This window comes from Euphorbia lathyris, chromosome 3, assembly GCF_963576675.1.
Source record: "Euphorbia lathyris chromosome 3, ddEupLath1.1, whole genome shotgun sequence".
NCBI classification, from domain to species: Eukaryota; Viridiplantae; Streptophyta; class Magnoliopsida; order Malpighiales; family Euphorbiaceae; genus Euphorbia; species Euphorbia lathyris.
Genome location: NC_088912.1, coordinates 49,656,815 through 49,672,847, shown reverse-complemented (window position 1 = coordinate 49,672,847; position 16,033 = coordinate 49,656,815). Strand labels below are relative to the sequence as shown.

Sequence of the window (16,033 nt, the reverse complement as noted above, 5' to 3'; positions counted from 1 at the left end):
AATCTAAAACAAAATAAAATAAAAATAAAAATAAATAAATAAATAAATAATATGTAGAAAAACGAAATGATTTATATGTCAGGAAATCTTGTTACGAAATTAGTTCCTATTGCGGAAATATTTTCGTAATAAATTTTACATCTATTACCATTAACTTTGAAAAGATTGCCGTTAGTTTCCTCAAGTTCTAAAGAACCATAGTCGAATGTTTTGACGACTAAATACGGTCCGGTCCATCTGGACTTAAGTTTTCCTGGAAATATACGAAGCCATGAATTAAATAACAGCACCTTATCTCCAACATTAAAGTGTTTGACTTTGATCTTGGCATCGTGCCATTTTTTCACTTTTTCTTTATAAATCCTCGCATTTTCATACGAAAGATGACGTAACTCATCTAACTCATTTAAATTGAGCAAACGTTTCTTTCCTGCTTGTTGTAAATCAAAATTAAGTTTTCTAATAGCCCAATAGGCTTTATGTTCTAATTCTACTGGTAAATGACATGCTTTTCCATACACTAAACGATATGGAGTCATTCCTATTGGTGACTTAAATGCAGTACGGTATGCCCATAGCGCATTATTGAGTTTTTGTGACCAATCTTTTCTTGATGACGAAACAGTTTTCTCTAGAATCCATTTGAGTTCTCTATTCGAGATCTCCGCCTGACCATTCGATTGAGGATGGTATGGCGTTGACACGCGGTGGCGTACTCCATACCTTTTCATAAGCATATCAAAATTTCAATTTATGAAATGGGTACCGCCATCGCTAACAACGAATCTAGGACAACCAAATCTACAAAATATATCGTCAAGAAAATTAACAACTACTTTAGAATCATTCGTAGGGGTTGCAATTGCTTCAACCCACTTCGAGACATAATCAACGGCTACTAATATGTAAGTTTTACCATTGGAAGGCGGAAAAGGTCCCATGAAATCAATTCCCCACATGTCGAAGATTTCAACTTCCAATATGTTTGTGAGGGGCATCTCATCTTTCCTTCCTAAATTTCCCGTTCTTTGGCATTTATCACAACGAGTAATAAATGAACCAACGTCTTTAAACATCGTAGGCCAAAAGAAACCACATTTCAATATTTTAGCTACCGTTTTATTAACTCCATTATGTCCTCCATATGAGCTGGAATGACATTCCGTTATTATAGATTCATATTCATTTTCTCCAATACATCTCCTAATTATCCCGTCACCACATGATTTGAACAGAAAGGGATCTTCCCAAAAATACTGTTTAATATCGAAGAAAAATTTCCTCCTTTGTTGGGAAGATAATCCTTCCGGAACAATATCGGTTGCAAGATAATTAGCAAAATCTGCATACCATGGTGATATGATACTTTCTACTTGATAGAGATGTTCATCGGGGAAATCATCTCGTATACCGATAGTTTCACCTATAGGACCGTTTTCATCTTCTAGTCTTGATAGATGATCGGCGACAAGGTTTTCTACTCCCTTTTTGTCTTTAATTTCTATATCGAATTCTTGTAACAACAAAACCCATCTAATCAGACGCGGTTTTGCATCTTTCTTAGCAAACAGATAACGTAAAGCTGCGTGATCTGTATAAATAATAACCTTAGATCCTAACAAGTATGACCTAAACTTATCACATGCAAATACTACGGCTAACATCTCTTTTTCTGTTGTTGTGTAATTTAACTGTGCACCGGACAATGTGTGACTTGCATAATAAATAACATGTAATCTTTTATCCTTTCTTTGACCTAAAACACATCCTACAGCTAGGTCACTTGCATCACACATGATTTCAAAAGGTAAATCCCAATCGGGTTTAGCGATTATGGGTGCACTGACTAAGGCTGTTTTCAATGTTTCGAAAGCTTTAATGCAATCTTCATTAAAATCGAAGGTTGAATCCTTCATAAGCAAATTAGTAAGTGGTTTGGAAATCACAGAAATTTTTTTTATAAATCGTCTGTAAAAACCTGCATGTCCTAGAAATGATCTTACTCCCTTGACAGTTGTTGGTGGGGGTAATTTTTCTATTACTGAAGTTTTTGCTCTATCTACTTCTAATCCTTTTTCAGATATTTTATGACCTAAAACAATTCCTTCGTCTACCATGAAATGACATTTTTCCCAATTTAACACTAAATTCGTTTCTTCGCATCTAGAAAGAACTTTATCTAAGTTTTTTAAACATGCATCAAAAGAATCTCCATAAACTGAAAAATCATCCATCAATACTTCTATGATATCTTCGATGAAATCATTAAAAATTGCAGTCATACAACGTTGAAAAGTTGCTGGTGCATTACATAGACCAAAAGGCATTCTCCTATATGCAAATGTTCCATAAGGACATGTGAAGGTTGTTTTATCTTGGTCATCCGGGTAAATATATATTTGAAAGAATCCGGAATAGCCATCAAGAAAACAATAAAATGCATGACCGGCTATCCTTTCGATCATTTGATCAATGAAAGGTAAAGGAAAATGATCTTTCCTAGTTGCCTTATTTAGGTTCCTATAATCTATACAAACCCTCCAACCAGTGGTGGTTCGCGTAGGTATTAATTCACATTCATCATTCCTTACTACAGTTATGCCTCCCTTTTTGGGTACACAATGGATTGGACTAACCCATTCACTATCCGAAATAGGATAAATGATTCCATTGTCTAAAAGTTTAGTAATCTCATTTTTGACTACTTCTTTCATGTTCGGATTTAAACGTCTTTGTCTATCCGCTTTAGGTGGCTTATCTTCTTCTAGGTGAATCCTATGCATTACAATACTAGGATTAATTCCTTTTAAATCTGAAATCTGCCATCCCATACTTCCTATTCTATTTCTAACAACGTCTTTCAATTTTTCTTCTTGATTTTCTGTTAATTTGTTAGAGATGATTATAGGTAGAGTATCACTTCCGCCTAGGAAAGTGTATATCAGATGGTTTGGTAATTCTTTAAGTTCTAATTTAGGTGGAACTACTACTGAAGGCGGAACTGGTCCATCTTCTCGAAGCAAAGGCTCTGGGTCCTTATCTTCTAATTCTTCACCCATTATAGGTTCTATTATTTCTTCTCTTTGAACAATGTCATTAACACATTCTTCAATTAAATCAAGCTTCATACAGGCGAAATCCTCCATAGGATATTTCATTGCTTGATTCATATCGAACTCGATCTTATCGTCACCTATTCGTAAAACTACTTTTCCTTCCGACACATCAACTAGAGCACGTCCTGTGTTCATGAATGGTCTACCAAAGATTAGCGGACAATTAGCATCATAAGCAAAATCTAAGATAACAAAATCAGTAGGAAAAATAAATTTGTCAACTTTCACCAAAACGTCTTCAATTATACCATATGGTCTTTTAGTGGATTGATCCGCTAATTGCAAAACCATATTGGTACGTTTGATGTCTTCTTCTAAACCTAATTTTTCAAAAATAGATAATGGCATCAAGTTTATACTAGCTCCTAAATCACAAAGACAACTTGGGAATTCCATATTTCCCAATTTACACGGAATGGTAAAGCATCCGGGATCTTTGAGTTTAGTAGGTAATTTGCTTGATACTATCGAACTACAATCTTCAGTAAGTGAAATGGATGAAATTCCTTCCCAACTAATCTTTTTTGAAATTAAATCTTTCAAGAATTTTCCATAGTTAGGAATTTGCGTAATTGCATCCATGAATGTTAAATTTATATGCAAATTTTTAAGTTTATCTAAAAATGATAAAAGTTGTTTATCATGGTCCTTATTTGGGACCCTGTGTGGAAAAGGTGGTTTTGGAATAAAAGGTTTCGTATTAGAGTCAATTGGTGTATCTTTTTGTTTTAATGTATCTTCTTTGGATTTTGGTAAATCATTTCCAGGTAAAGTTGAATTTCCGGGCATTTCCGGATCTGAGTAGTTTTTCCCCGAGCGAAGAGTGATAGCCTTAACATGCTCTTTCGGATTTTCTTCTGTTTGGCTGGGAAGACTTCCCTCTTTGCGGGATGGAATTGATTTAGCAAGTTGTCCAATTTGAACCTCCAAATTATGGATGCTAGATGATTGGTTTTTGATAAGCTGATCGAATTTACTTTCGATCCGTTTAAAACCATCGTCTTGATTACTTACCTTTCCATTCATAGCATCTATAAATTTGTCGATTTTTGAAGATAAAGTGCTAATCGTATCTCTTGTTTGATTTTGATAATTATTTACACGATATTGATTAGCATTTGCATTATTATTATTATTACTATCTTTCCAATTAAAGTTAGGATGATTTCTCCATCCAGGATTATAAGTATTAGAATAAGGATTAGTAGTTTGGTTTTGTCCTTGGACAAAATTTACCTGTTCTATCTCATTCATACCTTCGTAATCGATGTCTGTCTGGATCGGATCATTAGGATCGCACGGTGCCATAAACCTATCAATTTTGTGCGATAAGGCAGAAAATTGGGCTTGTAACATTGCAACTGGATCAAGATTCATTATACCTTTAACCGATGATGTAACTGAGGATGATGGTTTCGCCGTTGGTATATGTCTACGCTCTGCGGGCCACATACTGCTGTTGATTGCCATTTCCTCCAAAAGTTCTCTTGCTTGGGCGGACGTTTTCTTCATAAATAACCCTCCAGACATAGCATCTAATGAACCTCTAGTTGTAGGATTTAATCCATTATAGAATGTCTGCATTAAAAGTGCATCTGGCAGTTGGTGGTGTGGGCATAAACGTTGAAGTTCTTTAAAACGTTCCCAAGCTTCATAAAGAGTTTCATTATCATTTTGTGTAAAAGATGTCAATTCTTTGATGACTCTTGCGGTTTTTGCTAAAGGAAAATATTTTGATAAAAACGCTTGGGCTAATTGGTCCCAAGTTTCAAATGTTGCAGCAGGCATAGAAGTTAACCAAATTTTTGCCTTATCCTTCAAAGTGAAAGGAAAGAGGCGAAGTTTGATTGCTTCGGCTGTTACATCAGTAATTTTAAAAGTATCACAAATTTCTAAGAAATTTGTCAAATGTGCATTAGGGTTTTCGTTAGGTAGTCCATAAAACGTTACGTTGTTTTGCAACATATTAAGCAAAGCAGGCTTAATTTCAAATTGATTTGCGTTTATACGGGGTCTAACTACACTATTAGTTACACCGGCCATTCCTGGCCTAGCATAATCCATAAGTGTCGGTGGATCGGCCATATTTTCTTGCTGGATTTTTTTGGTTTTTATGGGTGTTTTGTCTTTGTTTTTCTTGTTTTTCTTAAGTGTTCTTTCAATTTCTGGATCAAAAGGGTCTGGTGGCGTGCCCGAATTTCGCGAACTGCGCATGAACTTGAAATTGTTACACGAGCCAAACTACCTTCAAAACAAAATTGAAAACAAATATGTTATATAAACTGAAAAATAAATAAAATATAAAAGTTGTATAAAAAATAATGTGTAAACCTAGATTCGAAAATAAAATACGAAAAATAAAAAATTTTGTCAAAAATTTTGGCGTATCCCCGGCAACGGCGCCAAAAACTTGTTGAGCGATTTCCGCAAGTGCACGGTTTCGCTTGTAGTAATAAAAATATCGATCCCATAGGGATACGTTTTTTAACGAAAAACTTATTTTTGAATCTGTTAATTTCGAACTTGTTAGATTTACTATTAATTGTAAATGAAAAGTGAAATTTGTCTAATTGAATTTAGGAAAAAAAAATAATTGTTTAATTGAGTTTGAGGACTTTGAGTATTTGAAAATGCTGGAATACGATTTTATATTTAGAATAAATCGATTGTTAGAAAGATCTTCTGATTTAGGGATGAATTTTACAAAACATGAACATTTAGAACTTTTAGAAAAATAATGAATGTATTCATTTGCATTAAGCAAAGAAAACAACTTAAACTTTGTATCAATTATGATGATGAAATAAATGACGGAACCTCTAATTAATTGGCTTTGAACGCGACAAAACCCTTTCGGGATAGTTGCCCTTAATCAAATTAAAACTCTTTCGAGATGATAATTTGCCTAAGTGTTCAACAAAGTTTCCTTGTAATGATTTTGAATTTAACTACGTATTAATGAAAACACCAGCCTCACTTATATTGGATTGGTTACCATAAGTGCTGCATAACGATTTGTCGAATAGAACAGACTTTATTAGATGAAAAATAAATTGATACAAGTTTACAGAGAACATGGAGCATCGAGTTCTTCGAGGGCGTGCAAGTGAACGGCTGATCAGTCCTTTCCTTGGGTTTCCTTAGAGGTTGTCAGGCTCAGGGGCGAACACTCTACTCAATCTTCTCGCTGTAACTTCGTAATAGGGATTCGGTCGGCCACTACCATGATGCAAACTAAAACTGGAACAATGTCTAAACGCTACTGAGTTGTAATTAAACTATAAACAATATGTGTACCTCATCTTGTTTTGTACAGAATCTAATTTCTAACTCTCGAATTGTTTTTACTTAGAACTTAGACATTAGTTCTACGCTTTGATTCTATATCTATATTACATAACATTACATTGCATTTTTTCTCAACATCAACTCTTTATTTATAGATGTTGAAGGGTTGTGATTGAAGTGATGTATCCTTTGTGAAAAATTGTATCCGTTGGTTAAGAGTCGTGTCCGTTGTGAAAGGACGTCTTTATCCACTTGAACGAATGCGTTTCTTGGATTTCAACATGTGTTAAATGCATTTGGCAAAATTTCTGCACTTACCGAGGATAGGAATCCTCGGCCGTGAATGGGGGAGCATTAAGTTGAACGTTGGACGAAGGGAGGAAATATGAACCACGTGTGTCGCGGCCGCGAGTGGGGGATTCGCTGTCGCGGCACGGTGAGTTTTCCATTTCTTTGCTTTCGTTTGTGTCCTCGACTTGGTGCTTTCGATTTATGTCGTCTTTGACTCCTTTTGTGGGGGTTTTCTTCTGTTTTAGATCCTTTTTCGTTCCTATTTGGATTTTACCAAATATTTAGGTACCTTGCAAGAAAGAAAGATATTGGAGAGTAAAAGTAATCTAAGCAGATATAAACAACACAGATTTGTAATAAAAATGATGTAAATGTTAATGATATTTTAGGTATATTTTGGGCTTAACAGCCAGCCCTATCAAAGAAGGGGATATGGTGCTAAAACAGATCCGTGTGACGCACACCGAACCGAGGGGAAAGTTTAGGCCAAACTGGGAAGGGCCGTTCTTCGTGAAGAAGATACTAAGCAAAGGAGCGGTGAAGTTAACTACTATGGACGGCATGGAGTTCTCCGAACCTACCAATCTGGATAGGCTTAAGAAATACTTTTCATAAAAAAAAAAAAAAGAGAAAGAAAAATTCCCGATAGGTCGAAAACCCGCAAAGGGCGGCCTATGCAACAATAAGGGACATCCCAATGGGTGAAAACCCGAAAGGGCACTCATTTGAAAATTCCGGGATAGTAAAAGGAGAGATGAAAAATCGCTGGGATCTGAAAACCGAAAAAAGGCAGGTCCTGGTAACGGTAGTTATATCTTGAGCAATTACAAAAATAATGTATAAGCGGCGAAGTATTTCTGTTGTTTGTAAATAAATAAAGGCATGAATATATTTGAAGAGAATGATTGGAATCGTTATAATCTACTGAATGCATGGTAATACGAATCATGAGTTATACATTTCTTGCCTTTCTTTTCACAATAAAAAGCCTACATACTATCCACCCCTCTCCCTATACACAAGCTATACATTGGGGTAATTCTAATAAAAAGCTACGAAGCTGTACATAATAAGCCTAATAAGGAGGGAAATTCCAGTGAGCCTCAAAGTCCCTCAGATGTGACGCCCGCTCCGCAGATAGGGTCTCCTCGACTACTCGAAGTCTCTGCTCGGCGGCAAGGCGCCCCGCGGTCTCCTCTCGCACTCTCTCCTCTGCGGCAAGGCGTCCCGTGGTCTCCTCCTGCATCCTCTCCTCGACAGCAAGACGCCCCTCGGTCTCAGCTCGCATCACCATAGACCAATGATCGTTCCTCTCCCTATAGACCTGGCCGACCCTGGCATCGGCCTCCCGCAGCGCTTCGCTCCGTCTCAGCTCATGTGCACGGAGATCACTCTGTAAAAAAAAGAGAAAAAAAAAGATATAAAAATACAGACGAGAATAGAAGTCATACATACATATGTGCATACATTCCACTACACTAAAATGAAATAAAGATACATACCAGGTGGATGGCGCAACGCAAGCTGAGTCGATCTCTGAAGTAACCAGATAGCCCCACATAGTCGGTGCATGTCTCCCTCGAAGTCTGGAGGGCGTCTGAGGGATCAAACGGTATCCTCGACGTGAAAGCAAGAGGAGCCATCTCGACACCGGCATAGGCCACTCCGGACTCGTCATAGCAAACGGTCGAGAAATCCCTCCCAAAGTCGGGGATAGGTACGCCTAAAGAGGGCCACTCTGGTCGAGCAGCGCTAGAGGACTCGTCGGCACAATGTGACGGCTCGCTCGCAAACGTCTGAGCCCGGGCACCATCGAAAAAATCTGACATATGGGCACTCCTCCAAGAACCCTCCTGCAAGGAAAGGCGCAATAAATACCACTAACTGTCTTGTAAATAAAAATAAATAGGTCGAACCACTCACCGAAACCTCCCCCGACCAAAGACTGTAGCGACGACCTCCGTCGAAAACACGTCCGCCACGGGGTCCACCTCCATCGCAACCTCAGGGGCATCCCTCGCGGTCAATAGTGTTGATAAATAGAGAGCGCGGCCCCCGGCATGGTCCCAGACATCTCTAGGGGCAAAACGACGGGTCAAATCATGACGAATGACCGATAAGGGCATGGTCCGCACAGCAAACATGGACACGGGAATCTCGCCAGGTGTCCAGTGCGAGGCGCTAACCCTGGTGATACCCCAATCGCCCAAGTACCACGCCCGCACGCAGGGGCCGGTAAGAACGCACTGCTGCCCCTGGATGCGGGTGACGTATGTATAATCAGGACCGAAGTCAAGGTCATCCCACCTAAACCGCATCTGAAAACAAAAAAGAAAAGTCAAGTCTGATCAAACGAAAATCTAGCGTAGTTAGAGGATGTTCACCTCCCCCAAAGTCCGTGAATCGATCCAAGCTAGGAATTGCGCCACCGTCCGCCTCTCCTCGGTGCCTAGACCAAACTCGCTCCATCGAGCCATAAGTTGGGGCCTAACTATCCGCGGTCTGCGCCGACGCTCGCATGGAAGAATCCGCCTCTCATAGGCCCAAACCTGCTTGTAGAAACAAGGGTTACAAACAGAAATCGCGAAAAGGATAAAAAAGCAAGTTAAGGACGAACCACGTACCAGGAGAGCAAAAGTGTAACCGCCAAAGTCCTTGCACTTCCGGCAAGTCAGATCCAAAAATTTGTACAAGTAAGCCAAGCCCGCTCCTGCCCAATCGTAAGACGACACGGCGTCCAAATCGCTGAAGGCCTGAATAAGACCCGCGTGTATCGTCCCGCTCTTGGTGCGGAAGATCGTCTCGCCTAAAGTGTATAAAAGGAAGCTGCGGACAGCCAGGTCAGTGTCGTCTGTCCCACAAAAGTCCCTATGACTTAAAAGCCCAGAAGTGGTGATGAACTTCGCCGGGGTGGACTTGACACCCATGTAGACTCCTGGTCCGATCAGAGCAGCCAACCTGGCACGGTCAACCCGTGGACGCACCATATCAAAGGAGAAGGGAACCGGAGTACCACTCCCCCGCAATCCGGTCAGCAAGGAGAAGTCACGAGGCGAGATCGTCATCTCCCCGAACGAGAGGTGGAAGGTGTGGGTCGAGTCAACCCATCTCTCGTATAGGGCGCGTAGGCCGAAGCGGTCACACACCCCGTTGGCGTGGGGCAACACTAAAATGAAGGGCTCGAAGCCCAACTCTCGCACACGGGCTTTCGCCGCTGCGCTAAGCATGGAATACCACATATGAATGTCCTCCGTGGTCCCAGAAATGCCGATAATCTGGAAAGGATGGAACAAGTAAGTTTAAGTGTTATTCCTAGGCTTGCGTCTAATAAAAGCGCGTTAATCTAGCTATTCTTTCGGTCAAATCCAACCTAGAGACACTTTGTCAATTAGGACCGTCATTTTATGGAATCTCGTTCTTAGGGTTGTTTGTATATGATTGGATTAATTCATTATTCTTTTATCTACTCTCGCACGCATTGGCAAAGAGATCAACCCAATTTTAACATTTAATTCGTGCGTTATTCACATTTTTACTATTCACGTGCATTATTCATGTTTTTACTATTCACGTGCGTTATTCACGTGCACTATTCGCGTTTTTACTATTCACGTGCACTATTCACGCTTTTACTATTCACGTTTTTACTATTCCCATGTACTATTCACGTGCTTACTATTTACGTGCACTATTCACGTTTTTACTATTCATGTGCTATTCACGTTTTTACTGTTGGCATGCATTGTTCGTATGTTTACTATTCACATGCATATAATTCACATTCTTTCAAAAGATAAATAAAGTGTTACTTGCGGGCAAAGAAATTCATGTTTTCTAGTTAAAGTCTTCTAAAGCAACCTAGAGGTTAGCATGCAAATCATGTTCAAAGTAGGGTTACTAAAAGCCTAGAAATCTAGTCAAAAGACGAGGAAGTAAGAAAGTACTTACCTGGTTAGAGCGGGTCCGGCTCAGGTGTGAGGTAGGATCCTGGAAAGGGGCCACTATAGTGAGGTTCACAAAACCCGCATCCATGCCCTTCGTGCCATCATGTTTATCCAAATCGATCCCGAAAATAATCCAAATTAGAAGTTAGAGAGAGAGAGAGAAGAGAGAGAAGGTGTGGGTTTGAAATGAAACCCCACCACCTTATATAAGGAAAGGGAATGTCATTCCCGTAAATAGTGAAAAAGGTACGATGTGACATAAAGGTAAAAAGTAAATAATTATTTACCAGGTGCACAGACCTCCGATTTGCAATCCGTTTCAGCCTGCGTTTCTGCCAGACAGTGACCAATAATATCAAGATAGGACTCTAGATGACAGCCAAATTTTACAGAATAGTGGCGCCAGTCAAAATACAGACGACAGTCAACAGAAAAATAATTGTTAGTTTGAATCACTCCGGACGAAAAAGACGTTCCTATCGAACCACTCAAACATCCGAGACAGTAGCTCCAGTAAAAACACAGACGTCAGTGTTTTAGAATTCAGAATTGTTAGAAAGAACCTTTCGCTATTGAGCCATTTTACCCACGGTCGTAGACCAGGTTTGCTTTTGAGCCATTTTAACCCACGGTCGTAGACCAGGGTTGCTTTTGAGCCACTTCCCCCCGGTCGTGGACCAGGGTCGCTTTTAAGCCATTGTACCCGCGGTCGTGGACCAGGGTTGCTTTTGAGCCATTTTACCCATGGTCGTGGACCAGGGTTGCTTTTGAGCCATTTTACCCCCAGTCGTAGACCGGGGTTGCTTTTGAGCCATTTTACCCACAGTTGTAGACCAGGGTTGCTTTTGAGCCATTTACCCCCCGGTCGTAGACCAGGGTCGCTTTTGAGCCATTTTACTCGCGGTCATGCACCAGAGTTGCTTTTGAGCCATTTTACCCACAGTCGTAGACCAAGGTTGCTTTTGAGCCGTTTTACCCCCCGGTCGTAGATCGGGGTCGCTTTTGAGCCATTTTACTCGCGGTCGTGCACCAGAGTTGCTTTTGAGCCATTTTACCCACAGTCGTAGACCAGGGTTGCTTTTGAGCCGTTTTACCCCCCGGTCATAGACCGGGGTCGCTTTTGAGCCATTTTACTCGCGGTCGTGCACCAGGGTTGCTTTTGAGCCATTTTTACCCGCAGTCAGTTTAGGCTAGAGTCCTTAAGAAGAACGTCCGCCAGCAGCCGAGTCGAAGGCAAGGACAGAGAGTATTGAAGACGACGCCGGAGCACGCAGCACCGAGGTCAGGTATTCTTCCTCCTACTCTTTACGTGTCTTTTACTTTAATATATTTACATTGTATGTGTTGCTTTAGCAAAAAAACGTTTTCAAAACACACACATCACTGTCAAAATAGGAAAGTAGGGGCAACTGTAGAGACCGAGTCGGAGGACCTGTGATGAAAACCTGTAACAAGACGGTTGAAGCGGTTGGTTCCGGAAGTTTTTAAAGAAAAAATATATAATAAAAGGGAAGAAATTAGTGGGAGTCGCGGTCGTCAAGTGGACGGCTCGCAAGTGCTCAGCGACATGGTGTGAGCGCCTAGCGGCAGCCGACGCGTGTCCCACGACAGTTGGACGCACGCCCGGCAGCGCGGGGTGCACGCTCGACGTCCGCTAAGCGCGAACGCCTGGCAGCGCGGGGTGCACGCTCGACGTCCGCTGGGCGCACACGCCCGGCAGCGCGGAGCGCGCGCTCGACGACCGATGGGCGCGCGCGCCCGACAGCGCGGGACGCATGCCCGGCGGCCGCTGGGCGAGTGCGCCCGACAGCCGCTGGGCGAGCGCCCAGCAACGTTGGGCGGATGCCCAATTTTAGGCATGAAATTGACTAAGATTAAACAGTTAATTTATAAGGAAATTCGGGTATTTTTATATCATTTTGCAAGGAATAAGGGCTGATTAATGTCCTTGTGCAGATAAGCAAAGAAAAATGCTAAACTCGCTGGAAACAGCTTGTTTCGCTAATGCCAATGAGGAGTGGAGCCTTACTTGTGTCCAGCGGTTAAACGCCGGATTATCCAATGACGGACAGCGACAGATCGTTGGTGGCAGTGAAAGGAAAGCGGAAGGAGGAGCAGGTGAAAGTGTGTGGCGACGGGATTGCCCAAAGTAGCATGATGATTTGAAGTCTCACCCCCTTGAGTGTTCAAGGGTTAATCTAAAAGTTAATCATTTCGTTAGTTTGTTAATTGTAGTAAGTGGTTGACTTTGTGTGTAAGAAGGGTACGAAGTTGTACCAGATTTTGGACAGTCTCGGTCTTTTCCCATTTAAATAGGAAAAGCAGAGAAGGTTTAGGAATCAGATTTTATTTTCTTTTCTAGCTTTAGTTCTTTGTATCAAATAGAATAGAAGGAGAAGAGAGCTCTCATGGAGTCTCAAGCGGTAACAACAATATTCCTCTGCTCACTACTCGATATGAGTGAGTAGACCTTTTGAACGGGCTTGGCATGGTCGACCCGATGATGTAAGTTTTACAACGCTTATATGAATATCTAGTATTTTGCCAATGTTGTGATCAATGAGGATTTAACTTTCTTGCGTAAGCATGTATGTATGTGTTAGATGAATGTTAGGACACTACTTTCATCTTCACCGATATCTCTATTGATCTCCCATCTTCGAAGCTGACAAGTTAGAAGGTTGTGTCGAGGGTTTTCTCATCTAGAAATGCAGTTTTGATCTTAATGCTAGAAAGAACGTATCTTTAGGACGCTAAAGATGTTAGTAAATCTTAGGAGTTTGAGAACACACGACAGTTGACTCAAACTCACTTGAAAACTGATACTTTGGCTTCGTTGGCATTATCTTTTATTCATCGAATGTTGTAAGATGTAGCACACCGTGTTTGGTCATGTAAAGCCTGTTCTCTTCCTTTAATCGTTGAAAAGTAACCCTATTTCCCTGATTGAGTAATTTGCTAGTCACTAATCAACCAATATCAAACAAACAACCATAAAGGAAGGCATTTTTATAACACACACTGTTTAACAACAATTTCTCTTATTTCTTTGTATCACAATCCCTGTGGAGACGATACTCACTTATCACTTTATTACTTGTATCTAGTACACTTGCTAGAGTCGGTTTACTGGACAACAAGTTTTTGGCGCCGTTGCCGGGGATTGAGAGCAACAAGTTTATAGCTGAAATTTCTGTAAAACAGGGTGTTTTTAATCTGTGTGTTAAGGCATGCAGGAACAAAAAGGGTCATTTTTCGTTTATGCGTAGAGCTGTACCTCCTGTTTTTCCTATCGATCTCGAATTAGAGAGAACGTGTAGACGAAACAGAGCGAGAGCTCGACGTGCTAAACAAAGAGAAAGGCAAAGAGAGAGAAGAATGGCTGGAAGGGAAGGACCAGAACAACAAGTTCCACCAAACCAAGAAGAGGAGGGAGAAAATAATAACCCTCCTGTGATGAGAATCAGAGACTACTCTAGGCCAACTACTGAGGGACACTCATCGTGTATCGTATTGCCCAACGAGGGAAACAACATATTCGAAGTAAAAGGGTCCATGATACAAATGATTCAAGCCTCGGTGCAATTTAATGGGTTTCAATCTGAAGATCCTAATGGGCATCTTCAAGAATTCATTACCTTGTGCAACACATTCAGGTCGAACAGAGGTGTCTCTGATGATGTGATCAGATTAAAGCTGTTCCCTTTTTCACTAAGGGATAAAGCAAAAACATGGCTGCGGAATTTACAGCCTGGAACGATCACGAGTTGGGAAGAAATGGCACGAGCTTTTCTGATGAAGTATTTTCCGCCTCGACAAGCCATTAAGCTACGAAATGAAGTGTCACGCTTCATACAGGATGAAGATGAGTCGTTGGCAGAAGCATGAGAAAGATACAAGGAGCTACTCAGAAGGGTGCCAAATCATGGTATCCCCATGTGGATGCAAATGCAAAATTTTTACAATGGGGCGACCAACGTTTACAAAATCCAAATCGAATCTATCGCAAATGGTAACCCGGAAGATCTAGAGCCACAAGCTTTATATGACCTAATAGAGAAAGTGGTCAGCACGAGTTACAACTGGCATTCGTCACGAAGTGAAGGAAAAAGGACAGGAAACGAGGATATCGTTTCAAAACTAACAAGCCAAGTAGAACAGCTTACCCGACAGCTGGGAAAGATAAATGTCTCGTCCATTCACAATGAACCGCCATTTAGTGAACCACCATTCACCGAAAGTTGTGGTTTTTGCGGAGGAGCTCATTTCAATATCAACTGTCCTGGAGTAAAGCAAGGAAAAGGCACACGGGCTGAATGCGACTACGCAGGGTACAATCAGAGGAATCAGCCCAACCGTTACTCCAACACTTACAACTCGGAAACGAGGAACCATCCAAATTTTGGATGGACAGGCCAACCGGACCAGCAAGGACAGTATCAGGAGCAGCCAAGGTATCAACAACAGCAAGGAGGACATTACCAAAGACAACCTCAGCAGCATTATAAGCAACCTATGCCACAAAAGGAAGAAGTCGAACCAGATATGAAAACAATGATGATGCAGTCATGAAACAGACGCAGGCATCGATCAAGAATCTGGAAACACAAGTCCACCAGATCGCCGCGTCAACATCAAAAGGAAAAGGAATAATGCCGAGCAATACTGAGCCAAATCCTAAAGGCGACGTCATGGCAATCACCTTGAGGTCTGGTAAGGAAACTCAACCAGTTGTTTTATCTAACAAAGATGCTGAGCGTGCAGAAACATCCAAAGAGGCTGAAGGGGAACTAGAACAAGCTGTTCCTGGTGATCAAGAGGAGGAAAGGGTTTGTAAACCACCACAGCCGTATGTCCCACCAGTGCCATATCCAACACGGCTGATCAACAAGAAGTTAGAGGAGCAGAATTCTAAAGTGTTGGACACTTTGAGGAAATTGCACATCAACATACCTTTTGTGGAAGCACTAGCACAGATGCCGACATACGTAAAATTCCTCAAAGATATCTTATCGAACAAGAAGAAACTAGAGAACATTTCCATGATACAACTCAACAGAGACTGTTCGTCCATATTCCAAAACAAGCAGCAGCTTCCAAAGAAGCTAAAAGATCCAGGGAGTTTTTCGATTCCTTGTTCAATTGGGAAGCTGACTATTGAAAATGCACTTTGTGACCTAGGAGCTAGCATAAACCTAATGCCTTATTCTGTGTATGCACAACTCGGGTTAGGAGAACCACAACCCACTCGTATGTCTATTCAATTAGCTGATCGTTCTGTATGCTATCCTAGGGGAATAGTAGAAGACGTGTTAGTCCAAGTAGGAAAATTCATTTTGCCTGTTGATTTCATTATAATGGACATTGACGAAGATTTGCATGTCCCTATTATCC

At 41.1% G+C, this 16,033-nt stretch overlaps 1 non-coding gene across 1 annotated transcript; it reads left to right on the top strand.

Moving 5' to 3' along the window:
• The first annotated feature begins 4,716 nt into the window (after positions 1 to 4,716).
• On the top strand, positions 4,717 to 4,823 carry LOC136225125 (small nucleolar RNA R71). The gene has a single exon (XR_010686859.1). It is a non-coding gene; the product is annotated as a small nucleolar RNA R71 (small nucleolar RNA).
• The last annotated feature ends 11,210 nt before the right edge of the window (positions 4,824 to 16,033 follow it).